The 22,306-nt window shown below is 45.0% G+C and overlaps 1 protein-coding gene across 3 annotated transcripts in view; it reads left to right on the plus strand.

Moving 5' to 3' along the window:
• Nucleotides 1–22,306, plus strand: part of LOC144791811 (CD5 antigen-like) — an 855,436-nt gene that overhangs the window by 110,800 nt on the left and 722,330 nt on the right. The gene's annotated exons all lie outside the window — the stretch shown is intronic.

Genomic DNA, 22,306 nt, shown 5'->3' on the forward strand with positions numbered 1-22,306 from the left:
TGCTGAGGCTGCTATAATTAAAGGGGGAATGTCATCAGGTGGAAACGGGTAGGTAGGGAGGAGAGAGCGTAGAGTATTTTGTAGTCTCTTAAAAATGAAAAGGTCTATATAAGGGATGGGTTCTACTGTTGTGATATCCATCAAGTGTAGCACGTGGCCATTGGGGAAGGTGCTTAGAGAATATTTCCCAACCATGCGCTTCACTAATGTCTCCTGCGTGAGAGAAAACCACAATTTTTTCCGGGTGGCGAATAGCCCCCAAGTACAGTGCATGATGCATCCTACATGCCCAACAGGTCGTGGAGGCAATTTGTATATCCTGGGTTAATCACATGGCTGCTTAAAGGGATTTTCTATGATTAATGGGAAACATAAAGCAATTCCCCCTCTATATAAAGCATTTGGCTCAAACTCCAAATGTGAGCTGCCAGGATTGCGGGGTAAGTGGTCAAGGGATATAGTGACGCTAGTCACAGACTGGGACTGGACTTGCATTCTTAGAGCTACCTTTCGCATCTATAGTAATGCTAGATTTACATTTGCACAATAATATTATTTACACAGAGTGTATGTAACTCCTTAACTTGTTTACCTTATTTATCCACATGCACATGCAGCATGCCCATACTGTAATGTTGAAGGAGAGGATTTTTGTCAAAAATGTTTGTATTAGAATTTGCATCATACAATCCACAAATTAAAACATAACAGCTCTGTAGTCCCACAAAGGGGCGCAATGCGTGCCAGTAGATTAAATTGTCATTTAGTCAAATTGTATCGAAAAAACTAGACAAGCTCCAATGCTCCATAGAAAGTGAAATGAAGGATACAGCTGCGTAATGTACTGGAGGTGCCCCGTTAAAATTACTTATAGTGCCATTTGGGAGGAAGCAACTTGACTGAGCCTTTGCGCAGGGCGATGGTGCGTGCCCTAGGTCTCTGCAGCGCAATCTCGTAATAAGTCCAGCTGGAAAGCCTTAGGCAAAAGAAACAGAGCAGAACAAAACCCGTCCCAACGTGGGACACCTACCCCAAATGTACCAACTCCCCTCCCGTCCTGAACCCCATTTCCCCCCCATCACCCCACCCAACCCGTGGTGGCAGCCGTACAGAAACAAAACTGGGATTAAACATCACTGAAAATCCATCAGACTTGGAACAGATGAAGAGCTCTAATGGTAGAGGGACATACCGCAGAAGGAAGTCCACGAGAGAAGAAGGTAACTAGGGGCCCCCACTGATACTCAAAATTCTTAAAGTTATCCCTGAAGATGTCGGCCATGAAGGAGAGGATTTTTATCACATACTCTGGGGATGCCCCGCACACACAAATTCCTGTGAATTGGTGGTCCAATTTATTAACAATTATATTCAAAGATAAGATTGCTCAACAATTTATCAGGAATAATTAAATGACAACATCATCAAATCTCTTTTAGCTACCCATAGTGTCCATTCTATGTCTTTTAGCCAAGATGTACAGCTAATTTTTCAGGTGTGTTTAAACCTGTTGGGCTCTTACTCTGTAAGTCAATTATATAGCGTGATTCTAGACATCTTAATTTTTGCAATCGATCTCCCCCTCTGGGGTGTGCAGATACGCTATCCAGACAGAAATAGGCCAATAGATCCCTATTGTGCCCATGCATTTTATTAAAATGCCTGGCAACTGGGTAAGATTCATCAATGTGATTAATAGCCCGCATGTGTTCTATTGTGTACTTGGTCTCTCCTTCTGCCCTCAACGAAAATTCAAATTTGCACAAACTAGAATAGATTTATTCAAGTTTACTCGCAAGTTAAAGTTGCATAAATTCTTCAAACTTAAACCTATTTCTGCAAAACCCACCACAGGAGAAACTAACAATGCTTTTGATGTTTTCTCTTGTAAAGATCTTAGTGGAGTTAAAACCATAGAAGAATTACGAACTGAGATAAATGAAGGTGAGAATATCGACCTAAGAAATACGCCAATGCTGGCAGAACTGGACATACAACAAAAAGGAGGCATTAGTACTTTTAAACCTGCTTCTGGTTTTATGCCCCCAACATCATTTGATGCAATTGACACTTTTTCAGATGCCGTAATAAAAGACCTGGTGAGATTAAGACAAGATATACAATATCAGGACAAACCTAAGAACTTCACCAAAAAACAACAAACGGCATTTAACAAACTATGTGATGACTCCTCGCTTGTCTGTAAACCTTCAGACAAGGGAGGAAATATTGTACTGATGACTATAACATACTATGAGACAGAAGCCTGTCGCCAGCTTAATGACATCAATTGCTACGATAAGATCAATAATTCGATTTACCAACAAAGTATTGCAGAATTTCATGACATGATCTCCAAATGGTACAAAATGTACATGTTGAACACTGATGAGTTTCTATTTTTGCGCTGTTTAAATCCAGTTACTCCCACATTCTATCACCTTCCATAGGTGCACAAAGATAAAATCAATCCTCCAGGACGACCGATTGTATCATCACTAGGGGGGTTAACGGAACATCTTTCCATGTATATTGATTCCTTTTTGTTTCCACATGTTACCTCCCTAAAATCCTATCTTAAAGACACTACTCATTTTTTGAACTTAATGGGGAGTTTTTGTGGCAACATGGTTATTGTATGATGGTGTTGGATATCACCAGCCTATATACCAGTATTGCACAAAAATACTTTGTAAAAATTGGAATATCCTGCTCACTTATAATGTCATCAAAGACGACCTACCATCCAATCCTATGGTGACTTTTCGGAAAGCCAGGGCCTTGAAAGACCATTTGGTCCATAGCCATCATATGATAAAAACAAGTACCCCTGGCCATATACCATTAAATGGCTTCTATCCTTGAGGCCGTTGCAAGGCTTGCAAAATAATTAAAAGGACCCTCACATACAACATACCAGGTCTCAAATTTCCCAAAAAAATCAATAAATTTCTAACTTGTACTACCCCTATGCCATATACTGTCTGGTGTGTCCTTGTGGGCTACGGTATATTGGGAGTACGATCAACCCTGTGAAGCTACGCATATTAGAACACATGCGGGCTATTAATCAAATTGATGAATCTTACCCAGTTGCCAGGCATTTTAATAAAATGCATGGGCACAATAGGGATCTATTGGCCTATTTCTGTCTGGATAGCGTATCTGCACACCCCAGAGGGGGAGATCGATTGCAAAAATTAAGACGTCTAGAATCACGCTATATAATTGACTTACAGAGTAAGAGCGCGACAGGTTTAAACACACATGAAGAATTAGCTGTACATCTTGGCTAAAAGACATAGAATGGACACTATGGGTAGCTAAAAGAGATTTGATGATCTTGTCATTTAATTATTCCTGATAAATTGTTGAGCAATCTTATCTTTGAATAAGAGTAAATGTATAGATTTCTTCTTTTTGTCTTTTTGAACAGATGAATTGTTTATTATTGGTTTGGTCTAGCATGCTTAGCAATGAAAGTTGCCCATCTAAGGGCCATATTGACTGTGCTTATCATAAATGACCATCCAGGGCTTAATAACATCGAGGATGAATAGTATTAAATAGCTGTATACCAGTTAAATACTATGGGGCAGATGTATCAAGTGTTTTGCATGTCACAAATGCTGCGAATCGCAATTTTGAAGCGTTTGCGACAACAGAAAGTGCAACTGGCATGTATCAAAGAAATCGCATCGCATAATAAGAATTCACATTTTTTGCGAATTCTTAGTGTGCGAGAAGTATTTTTCGCAGAATATATAGCGATTACTAATTTTGCATGTTCCTATAACAAATCGCAAGTTAAGAAATCGCATTCAATATGTAAGAAAAAATCGCAAATAGCGATTTCACAGAATTCTCAAAATAAGAAATCGCATTTAACACCAAATAGAAGCAGGTGGTAAAAAAAAATATATAAAAAGGCTCCCAGAATGCATTTTCCTACATTTCAAAATGGCGGGATTGTACCTGATTGCCAGGAGGCTGCGCATTCAAGCTCTTGCCCATAGGAGACAAAAACAGGAGAGAATCTTCAGAATACGCATTACGCTGTTCCAGCAGACTCAGGAGGAGATCTATGAAAAATACAGACTACATCCTCACACCGTTTTGGACCTGATTAATGAATTGGAACCTTTTTTGGCACATCCAACAGGCAGAACACAATCAATACCAACACATGTGCAGGTATTGTGCTCACTGCACCTTTTGGCTTCTGGCTCATTTCAAAGTGTAATTGCAGAGGTTGGTGGAGTGTCACAGAGTGCCCTATCACGTTTTTTTCATGTGTTCCTGGATGCAATGCTAAGGAGACTCCAACATCATATATATTTCTCTAATACACAACAAGCCATACAGGAAACAAAGTTGGATTTCTATCAAATAGCACGATTTCCACATGTGATTGGATGTATTGACGGAACCCATATTGCTATCACTCCACCTGCAGCCATAGAATATGTTTTCCGGAATAGAAAAAGCTACCACTCGCTCAACATCCAGACCATATGCAATGCCAAAAACATAATAAATGACATTGTAGCAAAGTTTCCAGGGAGTACACATGACTCTTTCATCTTCAGACAAAGCGCAATTCATAGACGTCTCAGTGCTGGTCAGTTTGGAGATGGATACCTGCTAGGTGAGTAACACTCATGCAAACATCCATCCAGCCATCCATCAAAAATAAATGGAACATACAGTTACTATTTTCTCTCTTACTTGCAGGTGATAGTGCCTATGCAGTGCGTGATTTCATCCTTACACCATACTTAAATCCTGCAAATGCAAGTGAAAGACGGTACAACAGGGCACACCGGTCCACACGTGGGGTCATTGAACGTACTTTTGGAATATTAAAAAGCTGTTTCAGATGCATACACAAAAGTGGAGGTGCATTGCAATACAATCCAGAAACATGCTGCAAAATTGTTACAACATGTGCAATGCTGCATAACATGGCAATTCGCAAAGGCACAGACATTGAAGTGAGTGACTCTGACTCATCTGATGATGATGATATCCCTCCACCAAGAATGGCAGTGGCAGGAGTAGGAGCCATGGCTGGCCATCAAAGAAGGACAGAGATTACACGAAAATATTTTTAGGTAAGAAAAAACTAAATTCTAACTTAAGTTGGTAAATGTTGTTTTTATTCACAACATACAAACTCTTCTGCTTTATGTTTTAAACATTTCTTTCACAAGATGTAAATTAAAATATCCATACGGGGAATAAAAATAAACCTTTCACAATGCATTTCTGCTGCATACGTTACTAATCACAAAGTTATTTTTTGCGCTGGCAGCTGGAAGCATGTTGCTCCTGTGAAGGCATGGCTTCTTGCTCAGGTCCGGGAGTAGAACGCCTTCCACTTCTGCGTTGGCCCATTTGGTTAGTTGGGGTAGGGTTTCTACTACTCCTACTGGAGTTGTCCTCACTTGCTCCAGAGCATAGGAGAGCGCTTGCACCTGAGTTTGTGGTTTGCATACTTTCCAAGACCAAGGTAATTTTGTCCGCACTCTTCGCTATTTCACGTGTGCAGTCACTTAATTCTCGCTGCATGTTGATGCTGCGCCTCGTGAAATTGCTTGTGACTGCACAAAGCCTGTTGATTGCTTTGGTGTAGGTATGCATCCTGACTTGTGCAGCCTATGCAGCCCTGTTACGTGCATTTTCAGTTTGTAAAAGGGTCAGGCAGAGTTTGTCGATTGATGCAGCCATGCTTTCCGGATTTTTATTAGATTTCAGTAGCTGCCTATTTATTGATCTGAGTGCCTTGTGTTGCAGGCGATGTACGTGAAGCATGTCCTGCTCAAGGCCAGCAAAAACAGTGCCTCCTTCACTTGGTCCTCTGTTGCTCCCACATGCCTCCAGATGGAATGAGCGTGCCCTCCTTGGAGTTTGTGGTTGCTGGTGTGAGTCCTGAGGGGACACTGTGACTGTCTCATTGGGAACGGCATCTACATCTGAATTTTCTTCCACTCCCATTGGCTCCAGAGGTGCAACACGTCTGCGCTTCCTGTGTGTGTTCCTATTTTGTACAGGGGCAGCAGTGACTACTTCTTCTGTGTCAGACGTCACATGAGGAAGAGAATTTTCTAATTAATTTTCTGGCCTGGAGTCTCTTGTATGTTCTGTGGATGTAGAGTGTGAAATATGAATTTGTGTTTCTTTAAAATAAAATGATTTCATTGCAGAAAACAACTTGGACTACACTGCTTCAGCATGCCAAATTACTACTTGGTCAAATAACATGTGTTACTGTGATGATGAATGTGACAATCTTAATTGGACTACAACTCCCATGATGCATTGCTCACTTCTGGTTTTACAGTGTAAGTGAACTACTATTTATCTGACAATGAGTTTCTGCACAGGACACACACACATTCTTTACACGCATACATTGATTACATTTGCATTCATCTTACCTTGTGTAGTTGCTTGAATATCTTTATTCGGCAATTTATCACCATAAAAGAATACATATACATATACATTTCCAAATTACCAGTAAAAAGATTATAAAATACAATAAAAAGCATGGGCACCTCATTTCAATAAATTACTACACAGTAAATTCAGCATCAGCCTGTAGGACCCCCCGGGAGCAATTTTAGTAAGCGGGAGCGTATCAACCACGCACTTCCCAAGAATTTAGCCACCCCACAAATCATAATGGCAGATGAAGAATCTGTAGAGAGGACGCGTAGTGCCTGGCTATGGCACCTCAACCCTAATTCCCTACAGACGGGCTTCAACCAGAATTTCCGCGCCCCTTTGTAGGCTGGACAGGCGAAAAACAAGTGAGCCACCGATTCCTTTGGAGCCGCACAGCCAGGGCATGCACGCAAGAGGGCATCAGAATTCGACCATCTCGCCGTAAAGTCATGCACCGGGAGCGTCCCATATCGCAATTTTAGGTACAGCGCTCGATCCAACGGTTTAGTTATCAGGTCGAGAAAGGGTTCCAATTTTCTCACACACTTAATTGACAAAAATTGATCAGTAAGTGAGCCCACATTCGTAACCCTCGTGGCGTTACTCTGTACCCAATCCCAGTATAGTTTTTTAATAACATCTTTGGGTGGCGGTGATTGCGACTCCCATGCCTCTCTTAGACCCAAATTGAAGGCCAATTCTTTCAGTTTATTTAGCCATCCTATTTTTTTACCTGTGTCCAGCAAGAGTAGATCGTCCAACCCTTCTGCATACTTTGCGAGCTCCTCAGTTCTTCTTAGTCGGGACCAGAAGAGCAACGGGCGTAACCTCACCAAGTCCTTTAATGTTCTTCTGCCCAGATCTAATCTTAGTGGGATCATTGGGGTGGAAGCGGGAAGAGCTACCACTTTCCTAAAGAAATTATTTTCCGCTACCATCAGATCTGTAACCCCTTCGAACCCCCACAGTTCGGAGCCATAAAGTGCTGCAGGAAGAATCTGTCCCTCATAGATGGCCATAGCTGGGGAGACCGGTTTACTACTTGATTCCCGGAGCTCCTTCAACGTCACCCCGGATACTCTACGGTGACTAAGTAGCATTTTGGAAAGATGGTCCTTCCAGGTCATGCGGCTGTTTATCCGGACTCCTAGATAGTCAAAGGATTCGACCAGCTCGAGGGGGGCACTATTGAGCACAAAGTGATTTTTAAATCTTTTTGAGGGGGCAAAAGCCATCAATTTAGTTTTCGATGTATTGATGGTTAAGCCTCGGGTAGTGCAAAAGGAGCTAAACCGATTCAAGAGTTTTTGTAAGCCCACCGGGGATTTGGAAATTAATAGGGTGTCATCCGCGAAGAGAAGTGTGGGGATTCTCTCCCCCGCCAGGGATGGGGCATCCGTCTCTTCCCTCTTCAGATGGTCCACCACTCCATTTACGAATAGGGAGAAGAGGGTCGGAGCCATGACACAGCCCTGACGTACTCCTCTCCGCACTGGGATCCTATCTGTTAGTTGTCCCTGGGATCCCCATCTAACCCTCGCATAATTCCCCTCGTGTAGCTTCACGATTAGGTTCAGAAGACAGCTGGGAAAACCCATCTCTCCAAGTATTTGCCAAAGTTTTGCACGAGGGACCAGGTCGAATGCAGTTTTGAGATCTATGAAGGCCATATACAAACTGCCTTTCTTGATGGTAACCGCCTTCCAATAGATGGCAAAAAAGCGAAAGACCTGGTCCATCGTGCCGACCTTCCTTCTGAACCCCGCTTGTAAGTGGGAGAGGATACTAGCCTCCTCTATCCAGTCGCCTACTCTTGAGATGATGACCCTGCCGACCACTTTCTGGATTATGTCTATCAGACTGATAGGTCTGTAGTTCGCAGGGTCATCTCTTGCCCCCTTCTTATACACAGTGACTACCTCGGCCCCTTTCCAGGAGTCTGGTACCTGGTGTCCCCTCGTAATCAGATTCATTATTATAGCAATTAGTTTGGCCCAGACCTCTGGCTCCGCCATCAACAGATCTCCAGGGATCCCATCCTGCCCGGCGGCTTTCTTAGGGGTTAGGTGTCTAATCGCCATCATTACTTCTGAGGACGAAAATAAAAGGGCATTTTCCTCTAGGTGGACCCCTTCACCCAGACCGTTCACCCCAGGACTAGTTGTTTCCTCTAAGTCTCCGTATAGGGATGAAAAATGAGTAAACCATTGCTGACTAGTTATATGAGCAGCCAATGGTTGCGATTTTCTCTGCCTTGTTCTATTAATCAAATCCCAAAAAAGGTTCGGGTTCCTACTGCTCACAGCCGTGGAGAGATCCTGCCAATGCTGTTCCTCCCACTCCCGTTTGGCCAGTGATAATGCTTTCAGATAATCCTTCCTGGCCGCTCTAACCAGTAAGGGGTTCCCTGAAAGCAGAGCTTTTGTCAGATTTTTCCTTATGCTCTTACAGTGATCAGTGTACCATGGTTTACAAAGAGTAGAGGGTATAGCGGGAGCCCTATTACTTTTCCCTGTCGAGATGAAAAATTGGCCAACTTGATCTATTGTGGCTTTATAGGCAGAGTCAAGTGAGGGGTGTTGGGGGCTGATGGTCCGATTATCACCATCCCAGATCTCTAAATTAGAAGTCAAACCCTCAACCAGGGATTTAATGATACCTATATCATCCTCCTTGAGGTTAGCCTTATCCCATTTCAATCTACGGTTATTGTTGTATGGGATAACCTCTTTAGTTATTTTTAAGGTGTCGTTCGCCCGCCTGACGTTAGAAACACCCCAATTGAACTTGCAGCACAGGGGATTGTGGTCACTATCCTGACTTGGAAAGACCTCCATATCAATAAGGTCCGCCCAGAATCCAACGTCCATTAGGATGTAATCTATTCGGGACGGCCCTGAGAGTCTATTAAAGGTCAGTGCCCCTGTCTGGTCGGATATGGTCCTGCCATTAAGGGCTCTTAATTTGTGGTCCCTAGTCAGTGCATTAATTTGAATGGCCCTGGATGACCACTTCTTAATAGGGGGGAGGGAGAGAGTTGGGATGGACCATTTTGAATCCTCCTCTTCAATTCCTAAGGGATCATCTCCGAGGAGAGGTTCGAATGTACAATTAAAATCACCCCCCACAAGGATTTTAGCTGAACAAGAGCAATTGGCTAAGGCCGAGTCCAGAGCTGTTAGGGTCGAAGAGGTAGAGTCGCCCGGTGTCCCTCTCGCATAGACATTAAAAAGGTCAAGCCTGACGACATCCTCCCGTCCTCTTGCCGAAAGGTGGAGTATATCATTACACTCCACATTGTGGCATGTGACCACCCAGTTCAGATCTATTTTTAACCAAACTATGAGCCCACCCGCTGGTCTACCCTTTCCCTTGCTTACAGCGGGCACAGAGTGGGTGGTGTACCCCGATTTATATAGCGGAACTAAGCTCCATGTTTCCTGAAACAGGCATACATCAAACTGCTCAATGAATGTATGCCACTCCGGAATTTCGAGCTTCCTCTTTAGCCCGGCAATGTTCCAAGAAAGGAGGTTTATTACCCGCCGTCCTCTGGGCATAGAAGTATTACCCACCACAATCGCACTCTCGTTAACCACCCTGCTCGTAAGGCTTCCCCCTCCTGGACCAATGGAATGGAGGTTGCAGAGCAACCAACCATACTAGTCAAAGGCCCAGCTAGCCTAGAATCCTCAATGATGTCATTGGTGGTGGCCATATGGGCTGTAAGTAAACTAACTTCTTCTATATCTATATTTCCACAGAGTAGTCCAGGATCCTCTTCTCCATGGAGTTCATTTTCCCCCCCCCCAGGCCCCTAACTTCAATCACAGTCTTCCAGCCCTGACAGCTGGGAAAACCGATTGTAAGTATCCAGCGGGGTAAAGGGTATCAGGTGATTCATCCTTGAGCCCGGGTTCAACGTATGTCTATAAGGAACCATGGACCAAGCGGAGTGTAGGTCTGGCATCCTGGTGAACTGATGCCCATACTGGGGATGATTGTTAATATAGGGTAGTGTAAAAGACGGCCTAGAAGACTGAGGTCTGTTTGCATATTTAGAGGTAGTGACTTCTAACCTGGGGTAGAAGTATGTTAAAGCCCGTGGGGTGATACAGGTTTCCCCGTTCCCAGGTGGCCAGTTTAAGATATAATCAACTGCCCGAGGGTCTCTAAAGTTGACCACCACTAGGTCCCCCTCTATATTTTTAGTTCTACTCCCCAGCCAGTTAATCCGTCTAACATGAACTATGTCCCCATCTATATTTGGCGCTATCGGCCTGTGCAACCTCAACCAGTGGATAATTTTATTCTTGAGGTCATCATATCCCTCCTTCTTATTTTCTGTTAACTGAGGGACCCCCGTTAGAATCACAACATAGGGCACAGCTTCTGGAGGAATCTCTACTTGTGGGACCCTTTTATGAGATGTTCTGCTATTTTCACCATCCCCATGTGCGTTCTGATTGTTACTAGTCGAGGCCTTTAAGGTTGGTTTGATGGAGACAGCACCCAATTCAGTGGCTGGTGCCTTTAATTGTTTAGGCGGCGGTGTATTGTGTGGTAGGAGGGCAGCTCTACCCTGAGGCTGGCTAGTTTGCTTAATCCGAGCAGGGACAGGTGAAGTTTTCGATTTCTTTTGAGGTGTGATGGGAGGGGGCCCTGTCAGGGGTGTGGGATGCACCACCCCACTTCCTTTATTTTTGGTAAGAGTAGACATACTGGTTATGGCAGCTTCCAATATAGTTAATCTAATTTCAACCTTTTTAATGGACTCATTGATAGGAAGAAGGAGAGATCTCAACAAAAATTCCAAGTTCCCTGTCACTGAGGGGGGAAGTTGGGGTGTAGTAGCGGTTGGGGTGGCTCTATCGTTGTTATCTGGAGCCACATCTTGTGTGGCTACTACAGATGGGCAATGAACCGGTAGAACCACAACCTGTGGTGTATGATCCTGCTCTACTACTGGTGGGATCTCGGTTACAATGGGGGTTTTTGTCCCTTTACCAAAGTCGGTGTGCGAAGTTTTGGCTTTACCTGGTACCACCCTTTGTTTCTTCCTTCTTTTACTAGGGGGAGGGCGGTGGGTCTGGGCTACAGGTAAGAACGTAACTTTCTGCTGCCTAGATTTAGATGTCTCAGTGACACGACTACAACTAGGGGTAGGTGAAACAATTACAATATTATCCGAGGGCAAACAGGGAGTGGCTACAAAGTCACGAAACAGTAAGGGGACTCCGTCTTGACTTACGTTATCCTCACTCAAATCAGTCGTATCTCCCTCCCGGTTCAATACAAGTAGACTATCAGTGGGGGGTCTATGTTTCATATTCTCAACTGAGCGACGCCGCTCTGCCCTACGCTCTGCTAGAATAGAGTCCTTTTCTCCCTCACTCTTCTTAGGAAAGTAATTCTCCAGTGAGCCATTGCGTAATTTGGAATTTTTACCCGGAGTAACATCTTCTGTTGCCATATCCATCTTGTAGAGAGACACTACAAGAAGAAAGAAAGGGGTCAGGCCCTGCCCGGCCTCTTCCGGCCCCGGACGGCCACAGACGGTCCCGCCCTTGTCCCGGGCTTCTCCCGGCGCCCTCCCGCGCGCTCCCGCGCTGCGGGGAGAGTCTGCTCCTTAAAAGAAGAACTAAGAGACTTAGGGGGCGTGGCCGGCAGGGAGAGGAGCCCAGCTGACAACGGGCGCGCGGGGACTCCTGGAACTTAGAGTCCACCCGCTCTACCCTCGCAGCCCTGCCGGTGTCCCAACGAAGCCCCAGGCAAATTCCCCACAGCTGCTAAGTCCGCGAAGCGGGACCCGCGCAGCGGGTCCGGCGAGCAGCAGCGGCTTAGCAGGCAGGTTTCCAAAGAACGGAGGTCCGTGGCGTGGTATAATTTCCAAGTGAGTGTCCCGCTGCTGTGAGGGCTGGAGATGATTAAATTCTGCTGTGTTGGGGGCGTGGCCGGCAGGGAGAGGAGCCCAGCTGACAACGGGCGCGCGGGGACTCCTGGAACTTAGAGTCCACCCGCTCTACCCTCGCAGCCCTGCCGGTGTCCCAACGAAGCCCCAGGCAAATTCCCCACAGCTGCTAAGTCCGCGAAGCGGGACCCGCGCAGCGGGTCCGGCGAGCAGCAGCGGCTTAGCAGGCAGGTTTCCAAAGAACGGAGGTCCGTGGCGTGGTATAATTTCCAAGTGAGTGTCCCGCTGCTGTGAGGGCTGGAGATGATTAAATTCTGCTGTGTTGGGAGCGTGGCCGGCAGGGAGAGGAGCCCAGCTGACAACGGGCGCGCGGGGACTCCTGGAACTTAGAGTCCACCCGCTCTACCCTCGCAACCCTGCCGGTGTCCCAACGAAGCCCCAGGCAAATTCCCCACAGCTGCTAAGACCGCGAAGCGGGACCCGCGCAGTTGCTGTAGGTTCAGAGCTATCAATGGGGGCCACTCCACTCACACTCTCTGGTAGCAGGGTGGATTCTATCAGTTCCTCATGGGGTGTTGGTTGGTCCACAGTAGAAGTCCCACCACCTGTTTTGTTTGCCTCTTTAATTCTATCAGCAAGTCTCTCTTTTGATCTGAGTCTCATATCGTACCACCTTTTTTTGATTTCATCAATGGAGCGAGTGGTGACTCCTACAGAATTAACTTTTTCCTGGATCTCCAGCCAGATTTTCCTTTTCCTGGAGTCAGGAACTTTGAGTGCTTTTTTTCCAAAAAGGTCCTCATGATTACACACCATTTCCTCTATGAGGATTTCTTGCTCCTTTTCAGAAAACATTTGCTTCTTTTTTCTCTTTTCCAATGCCATTTCCTCCTGTGCCTTCTGTGACTCCATTGCTCTCCAAACAGGTCTGCTCTGCCTCAGAACACTCTTCCAACTGCCACTGGGTGTGGCTCTGGGTAGCAGGTGCAAGCAATCAGTGAAACTTCCTGGTTGTGATGTCATCAGGCTGTTCCTGCATTGCATGATGCAGTTTTTGCGATTTCTTAATTTGCGAAATTCGCTAATTAAGAAATCGCAAATATATCGCAAAAAAATCTGCGCTTTTTTAGGAATCGCACATTTATCGCAGATTACATCATACATCCCATTTTGCTATTCCGAAATTGGGATTCGCAAAAAATCGCAATTAAAGACTCGCAAAATGGAATCTTGATACATCTGCCCCTATATGTGGAGGTGATACAAATGATGTAAAAATGTATTTACTTGCTTCTTGTGCGTTTAAATGTATTGCACATTCCAAAATGGCGATGGATTTTAAACCACGCAGTCCTCTTTCTATGCTTATTGTTTGACATGCAATGACCAAATGAAATGTATTTAAAATGAAATGGCGGCGCAACATTGTATCACAATTGACGAAGGCTAAGCGCCGAAACGCGTCTTGTTGGTGCCTGGGTTGCCAATAAAGGTTGTTGGTACTGGAAACCCCCCCCTACGAGTGCTGTTTCTTGTTCTGGAATTGAACGCGAAAAGAACTTGGGAGCTGTATTTCGTTGGCGGGTACATCCCCGCCCAAAGAGCACCCGCTCGTGTGTGCAGCATGCTGGTGGACTTGGGAGCGATATATATATATATATATATATATATATATATATATATATATTCACTGAAAAAACCATAGGTTTTACACACGTTATAGTTAGGAACTAGCATTTACAAAACCTATGAAATTCACTGAAAAAAACATAGGTTTGACACCAGTTATAGTTAGCTGGAAATGTTATTGATATAAAACCAATGAAATTCCACGTTATAGTTAGTTGGACTCACTATAACTTGCGCGTGTAATGCACTGCTGATGACGTCACATATTACATCACTCATGACATCACTGATGACACCATCCAGTGAATGTGTGTCTTTCTGAAAAATAAATTTGTATTATATATATATATATTATTGAATATCTTAGTGAATACATATATTAGTGAGTAAAGCTTAAATATTTAAATATATGTATTAGTGTTTCACTTTGTGTATAAGTGGCTGCATGGGTTGATGAGTAGGTACATGTGTATGTATATAGGTGATTAGATGTTTTTCTTACTATCAGTATGAGTGTTTGCATGCTTTGGTGGGAGTATTACTTACTACATAGATGCAAGAATGACTGAGTCTCTGTTTGTATGTGTTTTGAAGACAGCATATGTGCAGGACTGTATGGGTGGATTAGTGTGCATATGTCTGTGTTAGTGAGTGAATGACTATCTTTTTAGTGTCTTTATCAGTAACTACATTTGATTTAATGTAGTATATGTGAATATTGATGTATATAAGTGACTATATGTGAGAGTGAAGGATTATAAGAGTTCCTCTTTAAATTAGTATGTGTTTCTATAAGTGATTTTTTAAGAGAGTATGTGTAAGTTTCCTTAGAAGTAAAGTAATAGTGTGTGTGTATAGCTGTTTATTTTCAATAGTTTATTTGCATGTGTGAGTATGTGTGTGAATAATTTTTGGATGCCTTTCGGTGTGTAACAGGATGTGTAGGTGTATCACTACATATGATTACTGAATATATGTATGAGTGAATATATAGAACTGTTGGTGAATTAGTGCATGTGTATATAGATGGTGGAATTATTGAATTGGTTGTTGTAACTGGTATGGGTATCTCCATTTTTTTGAACATTTTAGTTTCTATTTTTGAATATGCGTTTCAAGGGTTAGATTACAGTGAAAGGAGGTCTGTCACTGTGTCACAAGGATGGTGCCATCAGTGATGTCATGAGTGATGTAATATGTGACGTCATCAGCAGTGCATTACACGCGCAAGTTATAGTGAGTCCAACTAACTATAACGTGGAATTTCATTGGTTTTATATCAATAAAATTTCCAGCTAACTATAACTGGTGTCAAATCTATGGTTTTTTCAGTGAATTTCATAGGTTTTGTAAATGCTAGTTCCTAACTATAACGTGTGTAAAACCTATGGTTTTTTCAGTGAATTTCATTGGTTTTTAAAATGCTAATTCAAAAATATCTCGTGTATACAACCTATACTTTTGTCCATAAAGTTATGGCAATATTTTTTTCGGAAACAAGCCGTTTTCTTCACTGTTCAAGTTGCATAGAGACTCCTTGTAAAGCGATACAGAATTAGAAAGTCTGTACCTTGCCTTTTTTTCAACGCATTAAAATTTGTCTGTAAATAAAAATAGCCTTTCTAAACTTTCGTGCGCGACCCGGTGTGCGCACTCTCGGCAACAGTTCTCAATAAAATGGATAGCGCATTTCCAGGCTTTCGTGCGCGACCGTGTGCGCACACCCACCTATATATTTCGTGAAAACTTTGCATTCTGAACTTATTGAATTTCTTCATAGACCCATCAAAGAACTTATAATACGTCAAACAGACTAAACCTAGGCTTCTTTTTTAATATTATGAAAATTTTCATTAAATGGAGCCGAATGTCTTTTTAAACTTTCGTGTGTGACCGAATGTACACACCTTGGTATTTTAAAAAAAAATATAAAAGGTTCTATACTTTAACAATTGTATGCTTGAATCGAGCTCAATAGATATATTAAATCCGAATATGTTTGAATTTACTTCTTTTCACGTTTTGAAACTTCGCTGAATTAGACCGCTACTTCCAAATGACGTACGTGACTAGATACTGTCACCGCGTACACGTCCTGAGACGCGCATGTGAAGTCATGTGACTTGAAAACAACACTTCCAATTGGTTCTTAGTAGTTTCGATTCTGCAATTTACACGGAGGACTCCACCCACTTCCCTCACTATCTTTTGTACTCTCAAAAGAGAACAACGTTCAACACCCTTCGGAAGACTTTGCTGAAATGGCTGCCGCCCCGCATTCATCTTCCGAATCTGAAGGAAATGAGCGACTACCTTTAAAAAGAAAAAAGGAATCTTTTATTTGGGATTTTTTTACTTATGCTGAAGAATTAAAGAAAGTAAATGCGCCAAAAGTTACCTGCACGATATGCAATTCGGTTCTCTCAAGAGGAAATCCAAGAAAAAAATATTCCTTTTCCATACATACCATGATGCGGCATGTCAAACAAGTGCACCCTGTGGAATTTGCAAAGGCATCGACAAGAGCCCTGGCCACGCTATTACCATCAGAGGTGGCCAGCACATCTTTTGGTGGACGACCTGTATCTCCATCGAGTGCTGTGATGGACTTGAGACCATATCTTGCAAAGGTGCACATGAAATGCAACGAGTGTGGAGAAATTCTTCTGTACGGAGAGCAGAGCCTCATTCTTACTAAACTAAAAATTGAGAGTCATAAATGCCCCGAGAAAAGATACATTTCTTCATTTCATTTTGATCCTGTGTCACACTTGAAAATGTTGTTGCAAGTTTAAAAAAATCAAAAACAACATAACAGTTGTTTTAAAAAAAAAAAAAAAAAGTTATTTTCAGAACTAACTCATTGTACCAAAAACAGCTCCAGGAGCATATTATAAAGGGGGTTTATCTCCCCTTTTTTGGCTTTCGTTCGTGCGCGACCGTGTTCGCGCACCCGCCTATATATTTCGAGAAAACTTTGCGATTGCAACTTATTAAATTTCTTCATAGACCCATCATAGAACTTATACTACTCAGAAGATATATTCAATCCGGATGTGTTTAGATTTACTCCTTTTCACGTTTTGAAACTTCCCTGAATTAGACCGCTACTTCCAACCAGATACTATCACCGCGTACACGTCCTGAGACGCGCATGTGAAGTCATGTGACTTGAAAACAACACTTCCAATTGGTTCCTAGTAGTTTCTATGCTGCGTCAATACCTACGCCTGCTTCAAACACATGCACAGTTTTGAAACAGCATGGGCCTGAAAGTCACTGAGTGAAATATCATACATTACAGTCAGCCACTTTCAAGACGCATTCCTTCAGAGGAACACTTACCGTTTATTAGAGGTAGATCGTCCGACTCCACCGGAGGACACCCCTAATAAAAAAGACATATATATAAAATGCGGACTAGCCGCTGTATCGTACTAGCAAACTTTAACTTAAAAATCGTTAGAGAAAACAAAAGGAATCGAACAAAATCAGTAGGCCACTGATAGGATCTCTTTTTGACCTTGCTAAAATAGAAACATTAGGAACAACCCCTCATGAGAAATATGAAACTAGTGAGAAAAACCGAGCTCGACGCCATCTTGCCCCCTTTTACGCCCCATCACGAACATAGATAGCCCCACATAGCAAAACGTGATCTTATCGCCTGCCCAACTTCAGATCTGACCCCCCCCCTTTTGCTCTCATGTCCTGTCGCAATGTCCGGCTGTAGATTACAATCACATGTTACATTTGGGAGGGGAAACGACATCAGAGCGACAAATATTAGAAATATACCACACGACAGCAAAATAACAGGTTAAAACGTTTTTATTCTTGAACAAAAATATATTAAAACAACTATGGAGAACCATTACGCGAATAGTCCGGAGGCGACACCACGTGCCAAGGCCTGTCCCCAGGATGAACCAAGGGATCCGTTCCTGGGGCCGTGGCAAAGAGCAGCCGGCCGCCATCGGCCAGAGAAGGCATGGGCCCGACCCGAGATGTAGTTGTGGTCCCATTCTCTTCCTCTTTCGGCGCCTTGCAGGCCACGAAGGGGGGATGTCTTGCATATGCCTCCGACCCCCCCCTCTCTTCATCGCCTGGTCCGGCCATAACAAATGTCAGCAAGATGCCGTGGGGTGCACTGGGAGGGAGAGGCGGCGCGGACGATCCTCTTTCGGCGCCTTACAGGCCACGAGGGGGGGATGTCTTGCATATGCCTCCGACCCCCCCCCTCTCTTCATCGCCTGATCCGGCCATAACAAATGTCAGCAAGACGCCGTGAGGTGCATTGGGAGGGAGAGGCGGCGCGGACGAGCCTCTCCCGCCTCCCAACGTGGAGGCCCCTCAGCTGCACCCCCAACGCTCCACGCACCCGTCAAAGGACTTGTCCACTCTTGCGGTGCAGCGACGCTCTACGCACCCTGCAAAGGGTTCCTCCACTCTTGCGGTGCAGCGACGCTCCACGCACCCGTCAAAGGACTCGTCCACTCTTGCGGTGCAGCGACGCTCCATGCACCCGGCAAAGGACTCGTCCACTGTGGCGGTGCAACGATGCTTCGCCCGACAGGCTTGAGTCCATCAGCTCCTGCAACCCAGTGACTGCCGGTGGCTGCAGATCTTTCCTTTCAAAATGCTGCCAACAATATTTTGTGAATGGCGTAGCCACGAGACGTTGGCGCTCTCATGCTGACGCCAGCCTCAGTTTGAATGACCAACAATCCGGGGCGGGGCGCGGCGCGGAGCGCGTAACGTAAGCATAACAGGTCATATGACTTGTTAATAAAGCTTTTCATTGGTTTAGAAATATTTTTATGAGCATATTTCACTATTTTATTAAAAACACTACACATAACCTGTTTTTCAAGTTATGTTTAATTTTAAATGAAACGGTTTACATTTTCACTTTTTATTTCCAGTACATTTTAAAAATAAATGTTTATAGTTCCATATGCTGAAGCACATCTGCTTCCCACCCTATGTCATACAATTCTGACAAATTTGCATCCTCATCATGTTCTTCATCATCCTCAGGATTTAATTCATCTGAGGGATCCACTTCCACTGACGTTTCAAAGACAAGTTCAACGATAAGATCGAGATCAACGGATTGCTTATTATCACTCATGGTTAATGTTGTCGTTATCTTTAAAGAAAGAGAACAACAATGAGATGTTGCAGAGTAAGAGACAAATCTCAGAGACTGTAATAGTAAATTTTTTTAACAAGAGTAACATTTTGCAGCTATTATTTAGCCATGTCCAGCGATGCTGAGGAGGTGAGTCCTATGTCCAAGTTTTCAGTGAACAGGACTCATCTCTTTTTAACCTTGGATAAGCCTCACCAACTCTGTGTCCCCTGCTCATACTTAAATGTAAAGGGGCAGATTTATGTTAACTGGCGCATCCCCAGAGATGCACCAGTTAATGTGCACCGCTGCTCTGCCACCCATGGTGTGCCGCATTTACAATGTGGAGCACCATTGAGCAAAAACAACACAGATGCGTCACGCACCTGTGCCGCAAAAGCAGCACATTGCAGGAATCACGTCGTAAGCACGACATGTCTACTCCAATGCACAGGAGCAAGCCACACATTGCATGGTGCATCACTCCTTATGCCTGTTTCAAACAGGCATAAGGATTTGATTCAGGAATGCTATAAAGCTGACTCAGTGAAATCTTCTAAATTTCACTGTGTTAGTTTTACAGGGCTTTCATGCAAATGAATGCCCACCTGCAACAAAACGCCTATATGAAACCTGACGCAGGTTTCATGTGGTGTAGAAAATGAAAATGCATATGTACATAAGCGGCGTTCATTTGTGTTCACCCTCACCACTGTTGGAGTTAAAGCGAAAGTCACGGCACAGTGGCCCCGCCATCTTGCCCCCTTTTAGGTCCCATCACGAACATAGATAGCCCCACATAGCAAAACGTGATCTTATCGCCTGCCCAACTTCAGATCTGACCCCCCCCCCCTTTTGCTCTCATGTCCTGTCGGAATGTCCGGCTGTAGATTACAATCACATGTTACATTTGGGAGGGGAAACGACATCAGAGCGACAAATATTAGAAATATACCACACGACAGCAAAATAACAGGTTAAAACGTTTTTATTCTTGAACAAAAATATATTAAAACAACTATTTACATGACAAACGGCCGCAGCAACAAACCCACAATGCATTTCGCCGTCTACTTGACGCCGTCCCTGTCCCTCCTTCCCCAAAGTAGCAATGTTGGGCTACTTTTGGGCTGCTTTCTAGTAGGGTTTTTGAGCGTCAGAAAGTCTACAAAAGCCGTCGGCAACGGCCTGGGGTGGAGAACCATTACGTGAATAGTCCGGAGGCGACACCACTCGCCAAGGCCTGTCCCCAGGATGAACCAAGGGATCCGTTCCTGGGGCCGTGGCAAAGAGCGGCCGGCCGCCATTGGCCAGAGAAGGCATGGGCCCTACCCGAGATGTAGTTGTCTTCCCATTCTCTTCTTTTTTCGGCGCCTTGCAGGCCACAAGGGGGGAATGTCTTGCATATGCCTCCGACCCTCCCCCCTCTCTTCATCGCCTGGTCCGGCCATAACAAACGTCAGTAAGACGCCGTGGGGTGCACTGGGAGGGAGAGGCGGCGCGGACGAGCCTCTCCCGCCTCCCCAGGTGGAGGCCCCTCAGCTGCACCCCCAACGCCCAACACTCCACGCACCCAGCAAAGGGTTCCTCCACTCTTGCGGTGCAGCGACGCTCCACGCACCCGGCAAAGGGTTCCTCCATTCTTGTGGTACAGCGACGCTCCACGCACCCGGCAAAGGACTCGTCCACTCTTGCGGTGCATCGACGCTCCACGCACCCAGCAGGGTCTCGTCCACTGTGGCGGTGCAGCGACGCTTCGCCCGACAGGCTTGAGTCCATCTGCTCCTGCAACCCAGTGACTGCCGGTGGTTGCAGATCTCCTAAAAATGGCGGTCGACTTTGCAGGAATGGGCCTGGCGTGAAAAGTTGGCCTGGTCGCCTGTTAACCAGAAAATGGGCCCCTGTCTTTCCTTTCAAAATGCTGCCAACAATATTATATCAGACTCTGCATCGGTACTTACTTATAAATGCAGAAACAACTCAATTAACACAAGGGCTCTTTTCAGAGCCACCTTATATCAAAGCACTCAAACTTCTGATTTATCTCCATTTTGACACTTTTGTAAATAGTTGTGCGCGCCCGAGTGCGCGCACCCCGAAACTTTTTTTGGGAAAAAAATATATATGTTTTCGGGTTTAAGGTCCTTACTGCACACCCTGTGAAAACCTACGCAGCAAAACAATCTCTACCTTCTCCCCTTTCCATGTTCCAACGCTTTGAAATGACAATATATTTACTCGCAGTGACAAAATGGCGGTCAACACTTCCTGATTTCCTTCGAATCGAACGTTAACAGACGTCACGCAGCAAAAAAAAAACGGCCGCAGCAACAAACCCACAATGCATTTCGCCGTCTACTTGACGCCGTCCCTGTCCCTCCTTCCCCAAAGTAGCAATGTTTGGCTACTTTTGGGCTGCTTTCTAGTAGGGTTTTTGAGCGTCAGAAAGTCTACAAAAGCCGTCGGCAACGGCCTGGGGTGGAGAACCATTACGTGAATAGTCCGGAGGCGACACCACTCGCCAAGGCCTGTCCCCAGGATGAACCAAGGGATCCGTTCCTGGGGCCGTGGCAAAGAGCGGCCGGCCGCCATCGGCCAGAGAAGGCATGGGCCCTACCCGAGATGTAGTTGTCTTCCCATTCTCTTCTTTTTTCGGCGCCTTGCAGGCCACAAGGGGGGAATGTCTTGCATATGCCTCCGACCCCCCCCCCTCTCTTCATCGCCTGGTCCGGCCATATCAAATGTCAGCAAGACGCCGTGGGGTGCACTGGGCGGGAGAGGCGGCGCGGACGAGCCTCTCCCGCCTCCCCAGGTGGAGGACCCTCAGCTGCACCCCCAACGATCCACGCACCCGGCAAAGGGTTCGTCCACTGTGGCGATATAGGGACGCTCCACGAGCCCAGAAAAGGGTTCGCATACTGTGGCGGTATAGGGACGCTCCACGAGCCCAGCAAAGGACTCGCCCACTGTTGCGGTACATCGACGCTCCACTCACCCAGCAGGGTCTCGTCCACTGTGGCGGTGCAACGATGCTTCGCCCGACAGGCTTGAGTCCATCTGCTCCTGCAACCCAGTGACTGCCGGTGGTTGCAGATCTCCTAAAAATGGCGGTCGACTTTGCAGGAATGGGCCTGGCGTGAAAAGTTGGCCTGGTCGCCTGTTAACCAGAAAATGGGCCCCTG

The sequence above is a fragment of the Lissotriton helveticus genome, chromosome 11 (genome assembly GCF_964261635.1).
Source record: "Lissotriton helveticus chromosome 11, aLisHel1.1, whole genome shotgun sequence".
NCBI lineage: Eukaryota > Metazoa > Chordata > Amphibia > Caudata > Salamandridae > Lissotriton > Lissotriton helveticus.